General features: G+C 43.9%; 1 protein-coding gene and 1 pseudogene across 3 annotated transcripts in view; both read left to right on the top strand.

Annotated features, from left to right (window-relative positions):
- Positions 1-19,783, top strand: part of LOC126418472 (mitogen-activated protein kinase-binding protein 1) — a 912,885-nt gene that overhangs the window by 685,096 nt on the left and 208,006 nt on the right. The window lies entirely within an intron of this gene.
- LOC126420245 (5S ribosomal RNA) lies at positions 12,106-12,223 on the top strand (annotated as a pseudogene).

Raw genomic sequence — 19,783 nt, 5'->3', positions numbered from 1 at the left:
GCTTCAAACCAGGCGATGCACTTTCAGAGCGATATAGTGAATTAAGTAAAGCGGTCATCATTTGGAATATTGTTTTGTACGCCGCAGTGCTTTACTAGGGCTGCGCCTGTTGGAGATGGTATGCCTTCTTCTCAACGCTGAACTGACTTCCCAGCCAGTTATATGGGGACTGACAGTTAAACACCGATTCCAAACCACAGCGCAGTTCGAGATTTTTCATATCAAGAAACATTTCCACAGGCGAACCCCCACTTACAGTGATTTGTCTTACTAAATGTACGTACCTCCACACCATTGCTTTACGCTAACAACAGGATATATGTCATCAGCCGGCAGAGCTCTATATTATTGGCCTGGAAGGGGAAGAAATGTCGGAAGTACAAGCGATGCCATTTTAGATCATGTAAACGTTCTCCAGATGATACCACCACGTGCCTGGCCTGCTCGCTGCTGGAAACTGGGAGCAATCGCTTCATGTGCTGCCACCGACGTGTACCAGCGTTTTCCGCAACTCAGTAGTCCTATCTGCTTTACTTAGTGCTTATAATATACAATTATGACATTCCCGAGATAACCTCGGCATCCTCTTCTAAATCGCAAGACGAATCTGTACCGCGAGCAATGAAGGCGTTGCCAACTGTTTGCTGGTCGCAGATAAGCCTCCGTGTGAGCTCGAATGTCACTATTTTTATCCTCATGGTGTTTTCTTGATACATACATAGGAGGAAGCGATATACTGGTTAACTCTAGGAATGTACCTTCTCGAAATGTTAACAGCGAAGCGCACCAGTAGTCGTAATTGAACAACATACAAGTTGTTCTGCACTAAATAAAAAATTGTGTGTCATACGGAGCCCTGGGTGTACCCACAATTCTAGTCTCATCACTCTCTCCTCCTCCTCCTCCTCCTCCTCCTCCCCCTCCCCCTCCTCCACCCCTACCGTCCTCAAATATCCCTTTTCCACCCGCTTCCCTTAATTTGAGGCTAGTGGGTATCGTTCCAGTCCGTAAAGATTCGCCAGTAGGGATATGCATAGATATTCAGCAGGAAATAATCATGCGGTACAGTATGCCGTCTACACTGGGGATGGAACCTCAAATATCGTATTCATTCTTCTTCTGTAGTGGTCAATCCAAGGATTGGTTTGCAACAGCTACAACGGCAGCTTGTCTCCATTCTGTGCGTCTTTTAGCTTTTCTCTTCATTTCTTTATAGGTGTTACATCCCACATCTTTCACGATTTGATCCATGTTCCTCAGTCGTGGTCTTCCTCTTGGTCTTTTTCCCTCGACATATCCCTCTATGATTGTGTTCAGGAGTCCTTTATGTCTTAATAGATGGCCTGTAAATTGCACTCTTCTTTTAACAATGAAACTCCAGAAGCTTCTCTTCTCACCTGCTCTTTCCAGAACCACTTCGTTTGTGACCTTGTCGATACATTTTATTTTGAACATGCGTCTATAGCACCACATTTCAAAAGAATTTAGCTTCTGGTCTTCCTCTGTCCCGAGAGTCCATGTTTCACACCCATAGCACGCCACACTCCACACACATGATTTTAAAAATCTTTTCCTGATTTCAAGGCTGATTCTGTTAGATGTTAATGTTTTTCTTCTTGTTAAAAGCAGCCTTTGCTTGAGCTATTCTACTTCTCACTTCTACCTTGCTCCTTCCATTCCTGGTAATATTACTGCCCAGATAAGTAAATTTATCAATTTGTTCAAGCAGTTCACTGCATACATGAACTTGGACTTTCACTTGATCTTCTTTGTCGCATGCCATTACTTACGTTTTTGCTTTATTAATTCTCATATTATATTCTTCACCCATAACTTTATCCATTCTATTCAGTAGGACTACAAGATCTTCTTCACTTTCAGCCAAGACAGCTATATCATCGGCATATCTTATCATATCTATTCGTTGGCCATGAATTACTACACCTGTCTGTGAATTTTCCCTTGCTTTTTTCAGCGCCTCTTCAATGTATACGTTAAAGATAACAGGGGATAGTGCGCAACCTTGTCGGACACCTTTCCGTATCTGCACCTCTTTTTGTTTTGTCCGTCCACGGATAACTGCTGTCTCGTTTTTGTACAGGTTCCATATCATTTTTCTATCTTTATGGTCTGTTCCTACTTTTTTGAGTACCTCAAACATCTTATCCCATTTAACGTTATCAAAGGCTTTCTCTACATCTACGAAAGCTATGTATGTTTTCAGGTTCTTATCTAGTCGTTTCTCTACTATTAGTTTTAGAGCAAATATTGCTTCTCTGGTTCCTCTATCTTTCCGGAAACCAAACTGGTCTTCGGAGAGTGTAGCTTCGACTTTTTGTTCTATGCTTTTTAGGATAAATGAGGTTAATATTTTAGAGGCGTGAGTAACTAGGCTGAGCGTCCTATAATTTTCACATCTTGTAGCATTTGCCTTTTTTGGAACGGGGATCATAATGTTTTTCTCAAAGTCTGTAGGAATTTTACCCTGCTCGTACATGTTGAAAACAAGATTATACAACTCCTGATTCAGTTTTGCTCCTCCAGATTTCAGAAGTTCGGTGGGATATTGTCTATACCAGGTGATTTGTTGTTTTTCAATTTTTTCAGAGCTAGTTCAAACTCTTCCTTTAATATAGGTTCACCTATGTTGTGTGCATCTACTTCTGTTTCTTCTTCCATGATGTTTTCAGACAGGTCTGGTCCGCTGTACAGTTTTCCTATATATTGTTTCCATCTTCTTGCAACTTCATCATCGTCATCCAACATATTGCCATTTTCATCCATCACAGCCCTACACTTGTTTCTTCTGTCTCCAAAGCAATGTCTCACACATTTATAGGCCTTGTCGATATATCCCTTGCTCATGTTGTCCTCGACTGAAATACAGAGATCATCAAGGTATTTTTCTCTTGCTTGTTTTGCCTCTCTGTTGATTCTGTTTTTCAGACTCTTGTATTTCTCTTGGTCTTCCTTCTTCACAGAATTTTTTAATTTCCTTCTTTCTTCCATCATATTTAGTTGGTCATTAGTGATCCGTTCCTTCCTTTTCTCTGTCCTTTCTTTTCCTATTACTTCTTCTGCTGCTTCTAAAATACCAGTTTTTATTTTTTCCCAGCTGCTTTGGATGTCATTGCAGCCCTGTGTATTTGTTTTCTTGTCTGTTTCTAGTTGATAGTGTTTCAGTGTATTTTTGTTTTTCAGGTTTGTCAAATCCCATTTACATGTACTTCTTTCTTTAATGTTCTTGAATTTTAGTTCAGTCGTCATCATAACGAGTATGTGGTCACTTTGCACATCACAGCCTGGATATGATCTGCTGTCCTTAACTTGGTTTTTAAATCTTTGCCTCACTAGTATGAAGTCAATTTGATATCTGTTAATGTCACCAGGCATTTTCCAAGTATATCTTCTTCTTGGATGATGATTAAATAAGGTATTTGTAATGCAAAGTTTATTTCTTTGGCAGAATTCTACAAGTTTATCCCCTCTTTCATTTCTTAATCCTAATCCAAAATTCCCTGCCACATAGAATCGTATTCTATATAACAGAATATCGACGCACTAAAGATTTACATCGATGGGTAATCGAATGAAAAATATCGATATTGTGATATATCGGTATCAGAATGTTAGTTTTTAAATTCAGGTTAATTATGATTGCACGAGTTATTTAAAATTGTGATGAGTTAATTTAATGATTCAATAAACCAAATTTAATTATACATTATTTTACTTGTAAATAGAGAAATCTCGGGAAAAAATAAAAATGGTTATACTACAGCGTATGGAGACATAGCCAGTAAAAACCACTCAACGTACAGATTGTTTAAATGTAAAAATTATCATTTCAACAACTTACTTACTAAAGAAATTAAAATTAATTAATTTGCTGCCCTATTCTCTGCTTTTAATCTGTTTTATTAGAACAGAAATCACATCACCAGCTCTTGAAAATAGTATTGATGCTGGAACTGAAGTCACGGTAATAGATAAATAATTCCTAGCTATCTGATACAGATTAGACAAGGTTGAGATATTTCCCTCCACATTGCGAATGAGTTAGCTCCTAACTGTCCAGTGGTTTATATTTTGTAAATATATTGATAATTCATCAGATATGTAATAAATAAATGCCTATAGTCATTCTCTTTTTTAGCTTCCGAATTTCCATTGCTTCTGCCGACCTTATTTTCGAGTGAGGGAAGGTTATGAAAATACACAATTAACAACGGTTAAATTTTTTTCCAAAAACTTCAAAGTAAAAAAGTGGAGGTGCAGTTATTATGTTGCAAATATTTCAGTATTAAGAGGAGAGTTATGTGTTACATGATGATGATAATATTATCCGATTATATCGCCACAGAATATCGATGTCAGCAATACATCGGCTTGCGAGATATTGATTAAAAATATCGCGTAATCGATTATATATGTATATTTAGATATATCGACCTCCGCTATCCCAACCCTAGTCTACACACACAGTAGCGCTGGTGTTCCTGAATAACAGAACTGTTACTAGTTTGTTTATGTCAAGCAATTAATGGAAGTGAGTTCATATTCTTACGTGGTATCCGCTGTTACTATACAGTTTGAACCCGACAAATTTCGGAGGTTTTTCGAAGATATTAAGGGTATTTTGGTATGAGTGACTCGTGGTCTCCTGTGGTCTGCTATACACCGAAGAGCCAAAGAAACTGGTACACCTGCCTAATATCATGTAGGGTCGTCCATAAATCCTAAGAGTACGGGAGGAGGGGGGAAGGAGGAGAAATGATCTCTTCTGCACAGCACGTTGCAAGGCATCCCATATATGCTCAGTAATGTTCATGTCTGGGGATGATAATTCTTCCGGGTTATATGGCCGTGATCCATGGAATTCTTCTATTCCTAACGTTTCGTCCAATACTACGTTGGACATCCTCAGAGGTATGGCTGGTCCTGTTGAGTCCTGCCGACTGGCGAGTCGGGCGTCGGAGAGCGGCCTAAATACCGAGGAAAGTGGGCGTGGTCTAGCTTGCACACAGTAGCAGAGAGAAAACTAGTCAAACATAAAATGTAACTATCGATAATAGTCCGTCATAGATAAAAATCACTTATCGGTTCTGTAACGCCACTGTCCATATCTCGCTTAATTTCAAGGCCTCTTCTTTTCTATTAAAATTATCTTCATGTTTATAAATTTCAATAGCCCCCCTATACAGTCGGGGATAATAGTTGGTGGTAGCACTTAAAACTGTAGTTTCAGAAAACTTAACTACATGGTCACCTGACTGAAGTGCATGTTCCACAACGGCCGATTTATCTATTTTTCCCAGTCGGCAAAGACTTTTATGCTCGTTTACCCTCGTATTCACACTTCTTTTCGTAGTACCAATATAGACCTTGCCACAAGTATACGGAATTTTATACACACCGCTAGATGGTAATGGTGGCCTTCTATCTTTAACAGAACGAAGTACTTGTCCCATTTTTCTGGTAGGTTTGAATACCGGTTCCACTTTGTTTCAGCAAAATTTTGCCGATTCGATCTTACTAATGAAAGGTAAAGACACCGTGTTCTTCCATTGCTGTGTACCATTCTTTTCCTTTGGCCTGCTGTAATTAGGTCTTACTCAAACAAAGAAATTAATAGAGTTTTAAGACCTGTTATCAACAACAGTACCATCCGGTCGTGAAAGCCTTCATTGTATGAATGTCTGGAGAGTTTGGAGGCCAGGAGAAGTGTTTAAACTCAGAAGAGTGTTCCTGGAGTCACACTTGAGCAGTTCTGAACGTGTGGGATGTCGCATTGTCCCGCTGGAATTGCCGAAGTCGTCGGAATGCACAATGGACATGCATGGATGCAGGTGCTCAGGCATGATGCTTACGTACATGTCACCTGTCATATTCGTATCTAGACGTGTCAGGGGTCCCAATCACTCTAACTGCATACACCCCACACCATTACAGAGCCTCCACCAGCTTCAAAAGTGCCCCGCTGACTTGCCTCCATACTCGTACACGTCCGTCCTTTCGATACAATTTGAAACGAGGCAACGTGTTTCCATTCATTAACAGTCCAATGTCGGTTTGACGGGCCCAGGCAAGGCTTTAAGCTTAGTGTCGTGCAGTGATCAAGGGTACACGAGTGGGCATTCGGCTCCAAAAGCCCATATCGATGATGTTTCGTTTAATGGTTCGCATGCTGACACTTGGCGGTGCAGCATTGAAATCTGGAGGAATTTGCGAAAGAGTTGCATTCTGTCACGTTGAACGATTCTCTGCAGTCGTCGTTGGTCCCGTTCTTGCAGGATCATTTTCCGGCCGCAGGATGTCGGAGATTTGATGTTTTACCGGATTCTTGATATTCACGGTACACTCGTGAAATGGTCATACGGGAAATCCCCACTTCATCGCAACCTCGGAGATGACTATAACGCCACGGTGAATTTAAGTCTTCATAATCTGCCATTGTACCAGCAGTAACCGATCTAACAACTGCGCCAGACACTTCTTGTTTTATATAGGCGTTGCCGACCGCAGCGCCTGTTTGCATATCTCTGTACTTGAATAAGCCTGCCTATACTAGTTTCTCTGGCGGTTCAGTGTAGAAAAATAAAGTAATTATGATTTATTCGGTTTAGTACCCCAATTAAATGTTTTTTAAGTCGTACCCCATATGTCACAGATGATCTGACCATGATGAAAAGTTCTGACGTTTCGTGTACGAGTCACAAGGTTTGACACCACCACTGAAGATTAAGTCACTACCTCTTAGTTGAACGAGGACTCGCAGAAGCAGTTCTCCTTCAGATTGTCAACAGGGTGTTGACTTTATGGCACCAGCGTGCTTTTTCCTCAGTCCGTTGCCAGATGAGATGGGAGCACAGCGAAGTTCCCAGCGGCTGGTGGCAACGCTGTGCGTGTTCCCGCGTCACGTCACGTCACTGCACGGCGCTGATGTAACAGTACCTCGCGCCTGCGCCGCCTGGCCAACCGGCGTGGCTTCCTGTGCATGTACGCCCGGGCCTTGGCCAGCTGCCGCCGTTCAGGCACCTGCTGTGCCGCGGCGACCAACTGGCGCCGTGGGCTAGCCAAGGGGAGTAGACAGCGCGACAGTACACAACGCTGTACTGGCAGACTGGCTCGTGGAAATCATTTTTCATGCAGAAATCACTGGTGTTAAACATTATAGAAATGGAAGAGATTGTAGATGAAGATGAAATAGGAGATATGATACTGCGTGAAGAGTTTGACAGAGCACTGAAAGACCCGAGTCGAAACAAGGTCCTGGGAGTAGACAACATTCCATTAGAACTACTGACAGCCTTGGGAGAGCCAGTCCTGACAAAACTCTACCATCTGGTGAGCGAAAGGCTATTTACAAATTGTACAGAAACCAGATGGCATTTATAAGAGTCGAGGGGCGTGAAGGGGAAGCATTGGTTGGGAAGGGAGTGAGACATGGTTGTAGCCTTAAGAAATAAAAACTTTGAGGTTCGCCAATGACATTGTAATTCTTTCAGAGACAGCGAAGGACCTGGAATAGCAGCTGAACGGAATGGACAGTGTCTTGAAAGGAAGGTATAAGACGAACATCAACAAAAGCAAAACGAGTATAATGAAATGTAGTCGAATTAAATTGGGTGATGCTGAGGGAATTAGATTAGGAAATGAGACACTAAAGTAGTAAAGGAGTTTTGTTATCTGGGGAGCAAAATAACTGATGATTGTCGAAGTAGAAAGGATGTAAAATGTAGACTGGCAATGGCAAGGAAAGCGTTTCTGAAGAAGAGAAATTTGTTAACATCGAGTATAGATTGAAGTGTCAGGAAGTCGTTTCTGAAAGTATTTGTAACGAGTGTAACCAAGTATGGGAGTGGAACATGGACGATTAATAGTAGAATACCAGACAAGAAGAGAATAGAAGCTTTCGAAATGTGGTGCTACAGAAGAATGTTGAAGATTAGATGGGTAGATCACATAACTAATGAGGAAGTATTGAATAGAATTGGAGAGAAGAGAAGTTTGTGGCACAACTTGCCTAGAAGAAGGGATCGGTTGGTAGCACATGTTCTGAGGCATCAAGGGATCACCAATTTAGTATTGGAGGGCAGCGTGGAGGGTAAAAATCGTCGAGGGAGACCACGAGATGAATACATCAAACAGATTCAGAAGGATGTAGGTTGTAGTAGGTACTGGGAGATGAAGAACCTTGCACAGGATAGAGTATCATGGAGAGCTGCATCAAAGCAATCTCTGGACTGAAGACCACAGAAACAACAGCTTTACATGGCTTGTGAGAACGAAGTTCTTCGCGGCGTTATTCTTGTATAGAAATGATAACCATTAAGTTTTTGTTATCACCTCCAAGAATTAAGCAATCGCTATCAAACTTGGTGATGAAGGTGATCCTCTACTAACACTCTGCGAAAAGAAAAGCGATTATCATGACGGAATTATCCTAAGGGGACGGAAATCGCTGGCTGGATGTGGTGTACCAATGTCAAATGTGTGTGAAATCTTATGGGACTTGACTGCTAAGGTCATCAGTCCCTAGGCTTACACACTACTTAACCTAAATTATCCTAAGGACAAACACACACCCATGCCCGAGGGAGGACTCGAACGTCTGCCGGGATCAGCTGCACAGTCCATGACTGCAGCGCCTCAGACTGCTCCGCTAATCCCGCGCGGCGATGTGGTGTACATGTACAGTCAGATGACTGCAATTTCAGAAAAAATGGATCATTTATTAACGAGAAAGAGCTTCACAAATTGAGCAAGTCAGTTACGCGTTGGTCCAATTCTGGCCCTTGTGCGAGCAGTTATTCGGCTTGTTACTGGTTAATAGAGTTGTTGTATGTTCTCCTGAGGGGCGTCGTGCCAAATTCTGTCCCAATGGCGCGTTGGATCGTCAAAATCCCGAGCTGGTTCGAGGGCGCTGCCCATAATGCTCCAAACATCCTCAATTGATGATTGATCCGGCCAAGGTAGGGTTTGGCAAACACGAAGACGAGCACTAGAAACTCCCACAGTGTGCGGGCGGGCATTATCTTGAGGATAAGTAAGCTCAGGATGGCATACTATGAAGGGCAACAAAACGAGGCGTAGAATATCGTTGACGTACCGCTGTGCTTGAAGGGTGCCACGGATGAAAAGCAGTGTGTCCTTCTATGAAATGAAATGATACGGCACTCCAGACCATCACTCCTGATTGTTGGGCCGCATGGTGGGTGAAAGTCAGGTTGGTATCCCACGGCTGTCCGGAGCGTCTCCAGACACGTCCTCACTGACCATCGGGGCTCCGCTCGAAGCGGGACTCACCACTTGAAGACAATTTTACTCCAGTCAGTGAGCTTCCAGACCGAAGACTTGGGTGGAGAAGCCTCGGACTGCAGTGGGATACCAACCAGACTGTCGCCCGTCATACTGCCTGGTAATCAGGAGTGGCGGCCTGGGGTGCTATTCTTTTTATAGCATGAGATCTGTCATTGTCGCCCGCGGCACCGTTACAGCGCAACGGCACACCGACGATAGTCTACGCCCCGTTTTGTTGATCTTCGTGGCAAGGCAACCTGGGTTTAAATTTCTGCATGATAAAGCCCGCCCTCAGACGGTGCTTCCCAACTACTTTGGCCAGTAAGGTTGCCGAATCACTTACCAACTGAGAACACTTGGAACAATGTGGGCAGGGCCCCTCTAACGATCTCGGGAATTTTGAAAATCTAACGCGTCAGTTGGACAGAATTTGTCCCAGGAGGACATCTGACAACTCTAGATCAATACCGAGCCGAATAACTTAATTGCGTAAGGGCCAGAGTTGGAACATCGCGTTATTGACTTTCGTCTGCACATGTAAACCACGTTTTCCGATTTCCATCCCATTTGGCTAATCACTTCAAGGCGCGTCGGTTTTTCTCTTTCTTTTTATATAGACGGTATTCACACTTCAGTGTGACATGTTTTTCCCAACGATTGGTCGTGAAGTATGGATTTTGGTTTTTCAAGAAAAGCTTCACCTCAAAAATCAGCTCCTTGTCATTCTGGAAATAAGTGCCAGGCAAAGGCTTATTCATCTGAGGAAAGAGGAAGAAGTCATTGGGTGCCGTGACAGGAGAATACGAGGGTGAAGCAAACTTTGATGCCCCAAAGAAGCAGTGTGTCTGAGTGTCTTGTGCGAACTGAGTTGGGGCATTGTCGTGGAGCAAAAGCACCCTCCTTCGACAATTTCCTGCAAAGCTTCGTCCTGACAGCCTCCTGTAATTCCGGTAATATTCTTCTGTAACGATTTGCCTCCTCACGAGCATAATCTCTTAGCACCATCCCTAAAAAACACTGAGATAAGGTTGTCAGGTGTCGTGTCCGGCATTTTTCGGTCGTATCCGGTCAGAGACATTCAAGTCTGGCCTGTCCGGTGTTTTGCCGGCCGGTGTGGCCGTGCGGTTCTAGGCGCTTCAGCCTGGAACCGCGCTACCGCTACGACCGCCGGTTCGAATCCTGCCTCGGGCATGGGTGTGTGTGATGTCCTTAGGTTAGTTAGGTTTAAGTAGTTCTAAGTTCTAGGGGACTGATGACCTCAGAAGTTAAGTCCCATAGTGCTCAGAGCCATTTTTTTGTCCGGTGTTTTAGGCTTTTTAATAGCAGAAAATGGACAACTATGGCCCGTCCCAGCCTAATGATGTAAACACGAGGTATGAGGTACACTATAAGGATATACTCTTACGTCTTATGTCTGTGTCCTATGTTTTCTTCGTAGGGTGTACGAGCTTAATCATGCACCATCCCAAAGTCTCTACGCTCAGAGTGAGCGAGACAAAATAGAAAGTGCCAATGAGCCGATGCCCACCCACTCCGTCCCAATTATACCTGCCATTTCATCCAACTTTGCGAAAGGGTACTTTAAAATTTCAGAATATCTCTAATGTTTCATTACGTATATATATAATTGGAAGCTTTTATTGTGTTGATGCAGTCAGACTAATGCATTTTGTTGGCTTCTTATCTTGTTTAATTATCTTATTTTGTAATGAAATCAGACCAGTCTCCTGTTTGTGTCATTATGTGCAATAATTGTAACTGGTGAAATGGGCTTCACCTGAAACCAAATAATAGTTACAAAAACCGCACGCGACAGCTTTCGTATTATGAGTGAGCGACAGACCTTATTGTTTATTTTGTAAAACGAAGAAGTTTTAGTTTATTTTGAAATATGATTATCTTAGGAAGAAGTCTCAGCACTGAGAGTTGCTATCGTAATGCCAAATTTTAAGGCTGTTTACTCATTATTATTTTTTTAGTTTAAGCTCATTTAAGGCTGATCTCACAAAAAGGAGTATAACTGCTTGTTAATAATCGACTCAAAAATACCCTCACTATTTCTGTGTAAAATGGGTAGTCCGGCTCGTAAAACAAATTGGCCGGCAATATATAACACGGAACTCAGTTTTTCTGTTTCTGGACCTGGCAACCTATTCTCGTTGAATTTTCGACGGTTTGGAAGTGGTTTTCTATAGGGCACCTTGTACTAAAACAAAATATTGTGTGCGGAGGTAGCAAAAGAAGCCGACGACTTACAGCGCTGCGGGACATCTGTGGAAATAGTTTGTAAGCCGTTAATGAGACGTCGGCCAAGTTCGCAGACACTCCTAGCTTCTCGTGGCCCCGACGGGTCAGCCAGTGACGCCTTACGCAAGCCACTGCGACCAGGACGCGGTGTCCTTCGGTGGACTGCTGCGCTTCGCGTGCGCGTAGGAAGTAGAGACTTGTTGGCGCCGCCAGGTCGGCAACGTGCGCTGCAGACGTGGCTTGCAAGAGCTCAGGAGCACAGCTGTAGCCGCTGAGGCGCAGTTCATGCGATCGCAACAGCGTCAAGCCAGCTGCGTTCTGCCCATCGGTAATCTCTCTCGTAAAAAATAAACACTTAAATTTGTTTTTGGATGTGAGAATGCTACGCGAAAGTGAAAAAAGGAGTACGAGCTACCACTAATTTTCTTGAAATTCCTGTGGCTTCAGTTATTTCCGCAATTTCTGTTTTGTTACGTTATCTTCCGATTTGTTCGTTTGTTCAAGGATGTACACTAGAAACGCATGCACACATTATCTCATATCTAACATATTTTCAGTAACGGCCTTGCCGCAGTGGATACATCGGTTCCCGTCAGATCACCGCAGTTAAGCGCTATCGGGCATGGCCGGCACTTGGATGGGTGACCATGCGGGCTACCATGCGCTGTTGCCATTTTTCGGTGTGCACTCAGCCTCGTGATGCCAGTTGAGGAGCTACTCGACCGAATGGCAGCGACTCTGTCAAAGAAAACCATCATAACGACCGGGAGAGCGGTGTGCTGACCACACGCCCCTCCTATCCGCATCCTTAGTGAGGATGATACGGCGGTCGGAGGGGGGAGGGGGAAAACGAATACATTGATACAGCAATTATTTATACTCGTTCTAAGACTTTTCACAATAAAAGTCAGCTGAAGTGGTAAACGTAAAGGTTCAAATGGCTCTGAGCACTATGCGACTTAACTGCTGAGGTCATCAGTCGCCTAGAACGTAGAACTAATTAAACCTAACTAACCTAAGGACATCACACACATCCATGCCCGAGGCAGGATTGGAACCTGCGATCGTAGCGGTCGCTCGGCTCCAGACTGTAGCGCCTAGAACCGCACGGCCACTCCGGCCGGCCAAACGTAAAGGCATAGGCACTGGTACTACACAGTTAAAGCCAAATATTATGTTCATCTCCCTCCGTACCTAAACTCGCGCTAGTTTGATAGTTGGGCCGGATGCGATGGCTTTTTAAAATTAAAACTCACCTTTCGCCGTGACTGAATTACACCCAAACTTTCGCATATTGCGTCAATTCTGCACTTTCATCACCACTTTTCATTCCATAATCATCCGTAACACCACACACATGGACTATACGGCATAAGCACAAGTCAGCCACACGGCACAGATTCACGCTAGACACTGCGTTAACAGGACAGAGGAAAACAACGGCAAATCACATATATTAGTACTTCGCCCAGACGATAATGCTGTATTCCTTTCGTTCATCTCTTATGTATAGATGTGACGTTACTCTGATTACGATGTTTACGTAGCAATGGAGGAAGACGAAAATATGTTGATGTGGTAAACTTCATCTTGTCTTGACGATTTTTCGTTTGCGTAAAGCTCCACTGCTGAAATTAGGAAGCGTTAAATCACTTTATTTTTCCAACAGATATCAAATACCATTAAAGTACATTGCTCCACAAAAACTCCGTAACAGTAATACTTCCATAAATAATAAAACACCTCAGTATTGCCCGCTCCTTATCAGGAATTTTGCTTGTGTATCTTGATCTGTTTTTAAATTTTGGGGTGGCCGCTTTATGTATGGAATCCTGATGAATAATTGTTTCCTCACTGTTTTTTTAAGCTTTGCCGAAAACCTACTTTTTCGGTGACGTAACTGTTTCCCGTTTTGGCGGAGTAACTTTCAAACCCTTATCACGCAGTTGTCACACAACCAAGATAAAAGGCAAATTTCGCTAAGCACGCTTATCTGCCGTTATCTTGTTCCGATTGTTCGTCGACCTTGTAAGAGGAACAGACAACCACATCATTTTCTAATGAATGGTGATAACACGTGTGGTACTAGTATTCAAGTTGGAAATTGATAAACGGAAGTGGAAGTGCTGGACGCCTCTGTAGGAATCCAGTATTTCTCTTCCCTCCCGGTCTGCGCCCCAATATTTATTTGTTTTGGACTGAAATACGTCGGAACAACCAAATAATCCTGCTCGCATCTTCATATATACTCCGTGAGCCACTGTACAATGCATGGCGGGGGATACTTCTATCTGCCCTATTCCATTCGCGTATTTATCAGAGGGAATAATGACAGTATAAATGCCTTCGCACACGCCCTGGTCTCTTATCTTACTCTTACGATCCCAGCGCGATATATCACGAGACATACAATGATGATAGCGGAGTAGTGGCACAGTCTTGACGGATTGATGGATGGATGGATAAACTGAGAATAATTGGGCGCTAAGCAACGTGGACATAAGCGCCCTTTCTGAAGCTCGAGGTACTGTCGTTAAAGCGGAAAGTAAATGCCGCAGAACTACAGTCGCAGTCATAAAAAATTTCACATACAATCCCTATTACATCTATTCATGCCGTAGTCATACGTTAATAGTTTTAATAAAACAGTTGATGGCTTTCAGACGACTGGTTGATCGCAGATCTAATAGGATAAGCCAGCCAGCCTGAAACACATTAAAACCTTCGTCCAGTTAAACTGGGCGGGAGTCCGGGTGCAACACAAAATTCAACATTTTTTCTTGCTGTTGCTTCGTCGTTGGGTAAGTCCCTCTTCCCTCCTATCACAATACGAAATACATGACGCCGAAACATAGTGCGCCGTGAGTGTGGCGCCGCAGACACTGCATCTTGGTGCATTCTCATGCTGCTAGAGATAAACATGCGTCACTAGGCAGTGTACGATTAATAAAATAGTTCGGAGAAACATTAACACGCGTTTGAAAGATGCCCGAAAACGTATACAGCAAATGAGAGATGACACCTGTTTGTCTCACCTACTTTATTTTTTAATTTTGGACAAACCAGCCCACAGATATTTGACAGTGATTTTAAAGTTTTCTACGTGTGTTTAGCATTTGTTGCTTATCTCAGGAAATGTGGCAAGGTATGTTGAGGAGGGGGAGCAGCAAGATCTGCGATCTGCTACGCTAAGGCATAGAAAAGCTAATTACGTTCCTCCGCTCTCGCTCTTTCTAGCGTAGTGAATTAGAGTACCGTCGGAAGAACGACCGTGTAACTGGAATGGACTTCGCCGGTCTTGTAGCGCTTGTCGCGTTTTTTCTGAGGATTGGCTGTTTCGCTGGCCGGTGTAGCCGAACGGTTCTAGGCGCGTCAGTTTGGAACCGTGCGACCACAACGGTCGCAGGTTCGAATCCTGCTTCGGGCATGGATGTGTGTGATGTCCTTAGGTTAGTTAGGTTCAAAATGGTTCAAATGGCTCTGAGCACTATGGGACTCAACATATTAGGTCATAAGTCCCCTAGAACTTAGAACTACTTAAACCTAACTAACCTAAGGACATCACACACACCCATGCCCGAAGCAGGATTCGGACCTGCGACCGTAGCAGTCCCGCGGTTCCGGACTGCAGCACCAGAACCGCACGGTCACCGCGGCCGGGGTTAGTTAGGTTTAAGTAGTTCTAAGTTCTAGGGGACTGATGACCTAAGATGTTAAGTCCGATGGTGCTCAGAGCCATTTGATTGGCTGTTTCTGTTGATTTTCACCTCAGCGGATGGCTGTCTTGAAGGAGACAGAGCTGTTGAAGTAGTTGGAGCGAGCATCACTATTATTTATTGGTTCGTCTTTTCATGTTCACAAACGACCAGGAAAGTAAAGCTAATTTAGTTTACAGTTGCATTGGTCAGTAATACGACACATCGTAATGACATAACGAACCATTGTACGCTATCTGACGTAAATAAGGTTTTAATATTGCAGCATCCTGATCGTCGACGAGATTGTGTAACAGTGAAAAAAATCGATTCCTGACATTTGTCAGTACGTAATTCTTTTCCACAACAGAAGCTAAAACTTCGAAGTATAAATTCTCTTACGAAATAATATTTCACGAAAATATTTCATCTTAATTTCAGAATTAGCTCTGCAACATCTCACGCATTTCTTGTCATTAGGTATTGTATTGTATGGAACTGGGGACCTAGAAATGACGGTACACAGCCCCACAACAGCCTACAGCAGTCCACTCACCCCACCGCCGCCCCACACCGAACCCAGGATTATTGTGCAGTACGACCCCCAGTTGACTCCTCCGGGAACGTCTCACACCAGACGAGTGTAACCCCTTTGTTTGTGTGGTAGAGTAATTGTGGTGTACGCGTACGTCGAGAAAGTGTTTGCGCAGCAATCGCAGACATAATGTAACTGAGGCGGAATAAGGGGAACCAGCCCGTATTCGCCGAAGCAGATGGAAAACTGCCTTAAAAACCATCCACAGACTGGCCGGCACACCTGACCTCGGACACTAATCCGCCGGGCAGATTCGTTCCGGGGACCAGCACGCCTTATTAGGTGACTTATCAAAGATTTTGGTAAGCCACATCCCTCCCTTCCTAACTAAGGCGGTGTTAATAAGGGTGGTTGTTTCCTAATAGCGTTGCAGTTATGGACACAATTATTCCTTCTCACAAGGAAGTAATTCAAGAAATTCCTTGAAAGAGTGTATGCATTGTCACACGATAGTTTCAACAGCACAAATTACAGTTTACAGAGACATGGCGTGACATGAGATGGCTATCGGAGTGCTTACAATAAGACTCGGGTCTTTTCAGGTACGGCGCTTCAAGTCAGTGTTCGACCATTCAGTTTTAAGTTTCGCTAAAAACACAAATTGCAAAAAAGTTCTTTTGAAAGGTGTATGATCGAATTATTTCAGCTTCCCGAGTTCGTACTGCGACTCCGATCACCTAGTCGTTGATGGGACGTTAAGCTCTAATGTTCTGTCCTTCGCTTATAAATGACACGAGTTGCAAAAGTGGCTAAATTGTTTCGTAAACTTCGGGATGTGCGTTTACCATTTTAATTAAATCCTCATCAACACGTATAAGAAAACATGTTCCACTGGGTTTAGGGCGGGACTCTGGGCAGACCAGTCCGTTCCAGGAATGATACTGTCCAGAAACAGTAGACGAACGCATTGTCATGTTGACACAATCTGTCATCTCCTTCGAACTGTACCTCTACTGTACGCAGGACAAAAAGAAGGAAAATCTGTTTACATCACAGCGCAATAAGAGAACCTCACCCCAATCACGAAGAACAATCCCAGACCATAACATCCTCTGTACTTCACTGTTGGCAGTACACATGACTGCAGGTAATGTTCTCCAGACATTCGCCATACTCAGACCCTTCCATCGATTGCTATAGGGTACAGCGTGACTCATCTCTCCAAATCACTCATCGTCCCTGCCTCCTCCTATGAAGGCAGGTCCGCCCCTTGCGACATCTTGTGGTCCATTACGCATTACATACGGGTGTCCGGCTAGTTTTGATCAGACAGTGTATATAGTTAGCATTGTACTCTATCATGAACAGGAAATACATGTTTTATTTTTCCAAAATTAAGGCGATACCACTTCCAGAAAAGCAGTCAGTAAATCTAAGACATTATTTATGATTGCTTATATTGCCATAAGTCTATCGGTGTGGTTTGTAAGACGTGTCGTCTGCAAAAAGGACTAGGCATCCTTTTCTTAAGGGAAGAAAAAAACTGTTAACGAAGATACGTATGAGAAATAAGTATACCTAGAATTGAACCTTGTGGGGCGCTATTGAAGTTTGCTCTCCCAGGTAGGATAATTTCTCCACAGTACATTTAAAAAAAATTCATAATAAACAAAAATCTAAGCTGCTTTTGACACTGAAGAGCTTTCCAGAATGAGATTTTCACTCCGCAGCGGAGTGTGCGCTGATATGAAACTTCCTGACAGATTAAAACTGTTTGCCGGACCGAGATTCGAATTCGGGACCTTTGCCTTACACGGGCAAGTGCTCTACCAACTGCGCTACCCAAGCACGACTCACTACCCGTCCTCACAGCTTCAGTTCTGCCAGTACCTCGTCTCCTCGGTAGAGCATTTGCCCGCGAAAGGCAAAGGTCCCGAGTTCGAGTCTCGTTCCGACACACAGTTTTACTCTGTCAGGAAGTTTCACTGAAGAGCTTTATTTTACCTTTGTCGTCAGAAATCAAATTTCAATTTAATAATGTAAAAAGACGAAAAATGATTTTTTTTTCTGTAATTCCTGATTGCTTTGTAATTAACCAGCAAGAAAAACAACAGAACCGATGCAATAGCGAGGACTGTATTGTCACGCATTCGCCAATGGAAAAGTTACGCCTGTGGCAGCTGGTTGTGGGGACAGTTGTGTGGTAGTCGTTTCGACAGCGCTGGAAGACCGCCGCGCGGTGGCGGCGCAGGAGCGGCGCGCCTCCGCGCGCATTGCGTCACGCGTCATCCTGTGTCGCTGGCGCGGCTTTATGGCAGCCCGACAGGTGGCAGCGCGGGTTTCTCTTGTCCGCCACTCTGACCGGTCCTGTTGCACGGTTTCCTCTCAGCTCCCACACTGTTTACACGGGCGCCAGCGGTTAGCGTGTCAGGGACGCTCCGGCGAAATCGGGGGTTGCAATACGGACTGAGTCGGTTCGTGCGTAGGATGCGCTAACTTGCCTTTCCTAACCCTGAAAGCTGCCCACGTGCCCTCTGTTATATTCGTATTCTGTACAAATCGATCCAAAAGTAATAATAATTTATTGTGGCTCAACGGCCTGGTGTTCGAATTGGACGCCACTTCGTCACCTACGTGTATACTCGATAAGCCACTTTGCGGTGTGTGTCGGGCGGTATTTCGTGCACCTATTGTCACTTACCCTAATTTCCTGTTCCGGTCGCGAATCCTCCGCGGGAAGAACGATTACTAGCTGGGCTTCGCGTGGGCTCGAATCTCTTTAATTTTGTCTTGATGGTCTTTTCGCAAGATATATCTAGCAGGAAGGAATATGTTAGTTGGCTTTCCTAGGTACGCACGCTATCGGAACTTGAATAGTAGACCATACCGTGATGCAGAACGCCTCCCCTGCAGCCTCTGCCACTGGAGTTGGCTGGCGTGCCAATGGCGCTTTCGGGCATACTAAATGAACCTGTAACGACACGCGCTGCTTTTCTTTGGATCTTCTCCCTTTTCTCTGTCAGTCCCGTCTGGTGCGGATCCCTCACTGACGAACAGTATTAAAGTATCGGTCGAACGAGTGTTTTGTAAGCTACTTCTTCGTTGATGAACTACATTTCCGCTACGGTCGCAGGTTCGAATCCTGCCTCGGGCATGGATGTGCGTGATGTCCTTAGGTTAGTTAGGCTTAAGTAGTTCTAGGTTCTAGGGGACTGATGACCTCAGAAGTTGAGTCCCATAGTGCTCAGAACCATTTTTGAACTACATTTGCTGAGGAATCTTTCAATGAATCTGTCTGACATTAGTTTTGTTTGGATGTTCCACTTTAAATCGCCCTGTACACATACTCCCATATATTTTATGGAAGTGGCTCCTTCCAGTAATTGTTCTGCTGTTGTGTAATCGCACAATTATAGTTCTTTCTGCTTATGTATTCGCAGTACGTTACATTTGTTTTTGCTGAAGGCCAATCGCCAGTGCTTGCACTAGACGTCAGTCCTCTGCAGGTCTTCCTTGTGCTTCGCTACAATTTTCTAGCGTTGCGACGACTCTGTATAAAATAACGTCACCCGCTAAAATCCTCATGAAACTTCCGAAATTGTCTACTACACCGCATATACTCCTATAGATAGAGAAGTAGTGAAGCTATAATACTTCCTTGGGGTACTTCCCGTGTTACTTTTGCGTCAGAAGATTTCTCTTCGTTCACAATGACATGCTCTGTTCCGTTCTTCAATCCAATCGCGCAGCTGGTCTGATACTCCGTACGAACGTATTTTCTTTATTAGGCGGCAGTGCGGAACTGTATCTAACGCCTTCAGAAAGTCGTGGAACACGGCGTCTGCTGCTTTCCGGGTGTTGTGGACGAACAGAGCGAGCTGGGCTTCACACGAAAGTGCTGGTAGAAGAGGTGCAGGTTCTGTTTCGACTTAAGTGTTCCTAACCCCGTAATCATACAAGTAAAAGGGAAGTTTAACGCGGAAGCCGAACCAAGTGTCGTTTC

The sequence above is a fragment of the Schistocerca serialis genome, chromosome 9 (assembly GCF_023864345.2).
Source record: "Schistocerca serialis cubense isolate TAMUIC-IGC-003099 chromosome 9, iqSchSeri2.2, whole genome shotgun sequence".
Classification (NCBI taxonomy): domain Eukaryota; kingdom Metazoa; phylum Arthropoda; class Insecta; order Orthoptera; family Acrididae; genus Schistocerca; species Schistocerca serialis.
Note: the sequence above shows the minus strand (reverse complement) of the source record. Positions and strands in the feature narration are given on the sequence as shown.